We start from the raw sequence: 3,441 nt of genomic DNA, 5'->3' as shown, positions 1-3,441 counted from the left end.
TTTACCCCCCGCCCCAGCCTGGGTGGAAAGGGGGAGGAAGTCCACGCAGGGTGTTAAGGGGCACCTTACATGGGCCAGGGCCAACTGCTCTGTCTCTCCGTGAAGTTCTGCTGCAGTCTTCACCACGACCAGCTCCACCACACTAGCTGTGCTGCTCCTCCAGCTGTCCCTGCAAACCGCTTCACTCCGCTCACTGTTCCATGGGCTGCTCCAACACACTGCAAACTGCTCTGCTCTGCCAGCCGCTTAATGATAGGTCTTCAGGCTTCCCCACTTGTTAACACAGCACTCTGATCTCAATTCAGCTCTTTCAGTGATTTCAGCTCTTAGTAGGGGAGCCCTGGTGCTGGTGCACCATTGGCCCAACACGAATGCAGCTCAGCAATCTCTAGATGGACTCCTAATAGAATCAAAAATTAGCTCTACTCTTTAACATTGGAGAGAGAAGAATGTGCAATTGGTGTTCCAGGCCCTCAAAAGGGGCCCATACCATTAGGTACATACACCAGTCCCCAACCTTTCGCTCCATGGGGTTTTGGAACCCATGTCGCATGTTTAGCAAGTACCACCCAACTGAGGGTGAGTCATTTCTGTCACAAAGCAGTCCCACAGCTCCCCATTCACACAATCAGGGTGACAAACTTTTTTCCTCCTGCCCCAATAACAAAGAAATTGGGGATCCCAGATCTGTTAAAATCACCATCCCAAGATGCTGTGGGGTTATGCTAAGTGGGGGGGGTGGATGCCAATGCAAATTCTTTCCACACTCTCTACAATTCACCACCAGATGTCAGGGTAGCACTCATCCTGACTCTGCTTACACAGGTAATCGCTGTGTGACGTATAGATAAGTATGAAAAGATTACAGAAGTAGAAGACTGACAAGTATTTAGCAGTGACAAGTGTGTAATAAATAAGGTAAGGCAGTAAAGCACAGCCTGCAGGCTGTAAGATTTCAGTTTAGCCACACTATGATGCAGGTTTAAGGAAACTAGACATGAGTCGGTGACCTAAGACTGACCCTATGCCAACAAGACCACATGATTATTGCAAAAGATGAGCCAATAGGTGATGTCACAGAAAAATTGATCACAAGACACCTGATTGTAACGTACAGAAAATTCTGTTTGCCCACAGGTAACCCTAGGGTTGCCAACTTTCTAATTACACAAAACTGAACACCCTTGCCCTGGCCCACCCCATCTCCAAGGCCACACCCCCGCTCACTCCATTCCTCCTCCCTCTGTCACTCACTCTCCCCGACTCTCACTCACTTTCAACAGGCTGGAGCAGAGGGTTGGGGTGCAGGACTGAGTAAGAGCTCCAGCTGGGGGTGCAGGATCTGGAGTGGGGCCAGAAATGAGGGATTCAGGGTGAGGAAGCGGGCACCAGGTTGGGGCAGGGGTGAGGGCTCTGGCTGGAGATACGTTCTCTGGGGTGGGGCCAGGGATGAAGGGCTTGGCATGCAGGGGGAGCTGCAGGGACTGTGCTTGGGGCAGAGGCAGTGTGCGGAGCAGAGCCACGTGGCTGCCCCTACACATAGGAGCCACAGGGGACCATGCCACTTCTTCTGGGAGCCACATAGCATGGCCCCTGACCCTGCTATGGGATAAAATCTCTTCTGTATTGTGCCTCATTAACATAAACCCCTTGTGACAAAGGTGTCTGACCTTGCAGAAAGGATGAGTGAGTTAGGAAAGGAAAATCTATTTGTTTTTTCATTTAAATAAAACACATTCTTATAGCCATAAAGGGAGGCAACACGATCTGGAGTGGAGGAGGAGTCACATTTGGGGAAAAGGAAAGTTTCCTTGCCAGAGTGAGTTGCCAGCTTTTTGAAGCTGCTCAAGGGATTGGAATGCAAGAAAAAGTCCAGAGAGATAGATTAGTGGGAAGAATGCAAGGTGTGGTGATCAATGGCGCATGATTCTGCAGTTTATCACATAGGTTTCTTGTGTGTGCATGTACACACTGTGACAAAGTTCCTCCTCTACCTTGGTGGGTCCTGCGTTTATTGGCAGCCTCAGTGATCTTCCCCACAGTCTGGGTCAACTCCTCCTGTGTCTGATCAGGAGTTGGGAGGTTTGGGGGGAATCCGGGGCCGCCCTCTACTCCAGGTTCCAGCCCAAGGCCCTGTGGATTGCAGCTGTCTATAGTGCCTTCTATAACAGCTGCATGACAGCTACAACTCCCTGGGCTACTTCCCTATGGCCTCCTCCAAATGCCTTCTTTATCCTCACCACAGGACCTTCCTCCTGGTGTCTGATAATGCTTGTACTCCTTAGTCCTCCAGCAGCACACCCTCTCAGCTCCTTGTGCCTCTTGCTCCCAGCTCCTCTCACACACTTCCTCTCCTCTGGTTCCCCCTCACCTGACTGGAGTGAACTCCTTTTTAAACCCAGGTGCCTTGATTAGCCTGCCTTGATTGGCTGCAGGTGATCTAATCAGCCTGTCTGCCTTAATTGGTTCTAGTAGTTTCCTGATCACTCTAGTGCAGCCCCGGCTCTGGTCACTCAGGGAACAGAAAACTACTCATCCAATGACCAGTATATTTGCCCTCTACCAGATTCCTGTACCCCACTGATTTGGGTCTGTCACGACACACAAACACAGACGTAATTATATTTTTGCTCAAAGTGATATATATTTATTTCTCCACTGCCCTCAAAGAGGGAGATAACTCAAAACCAGCTGAAAAGAATGTCCATCAAACTACTTTGAAGTTATGGTCAAGCATGGAAAGTTAGAGCCAAACAGGAATTGGCCACAACACTTACAGGGACTGGCAGCACCTCCCTGCATGCACTCACTCATTAGTGCAGACTCTGGCCCTTTATCACTGGATAACATACATACAATATTATCCCAGAAAAGTGCACTACCCTGTCCTGAGAGAGTAATACGATGCAGCCACACGACAATCCATTCATTTGAATGAAAGCTGCTGAGAGGATATGGGCCTATTCTGGAAGCAGCAAATGAGTTAAGAGCCTTAGAAAGTTCTCCCTTTAGAAACCGGTCTCTCTATATGTCATGTAAGTGAAGATTCTTCCCTTTCCCATCTATTCTTCCTTTAGGATACAATTTCTAGAAAACATGATCTTTACTTCTACTGCTGCTTTTTATTCATTATGGGTAACAATGGCCCCTGTGTAGGTTAGTTAGCACCAGTTCTATGTAACATATAAGCCATACTTGGAGGGTTTAAGTGGGTTTAACTGGTGCACATGCTTGAATCTGGCCTTGGTTTGAAACAGTTTATAATCGTTCATTCTGTCCTTTGGCTTTTCAGCCGCCACCTCTACTAAGGGTTCACTGAGCTGTGACCTCAGCTCTACCATGTACTGGTCTTCAGAGATGCTGTACCCAAGGCAGGCCCTTTCAAAATTTTCTAAGAAGGCCTCAGTGTCATCACCTGCCTTGTAGGTGGGAAATTTCTTG

The sequence above is a fragment of the Chelonoidis abingdonii genome, chromosome 4 (genome assembly GCF_003597395.2).
Source record: "Chelonoidis abingdonii isolate Lonesome George chromosome 4, CheloAbing_2.0, whole genome shotgun sequence".
Lineage (NCBI taxonomy): Eukaryota > Metazoa > Chordata > Testudines > Testudinidae > Chelonoidis > Chelonoidis abingdonii.
Note: the sequence above shows the minus strand (reverse complement) of the source record.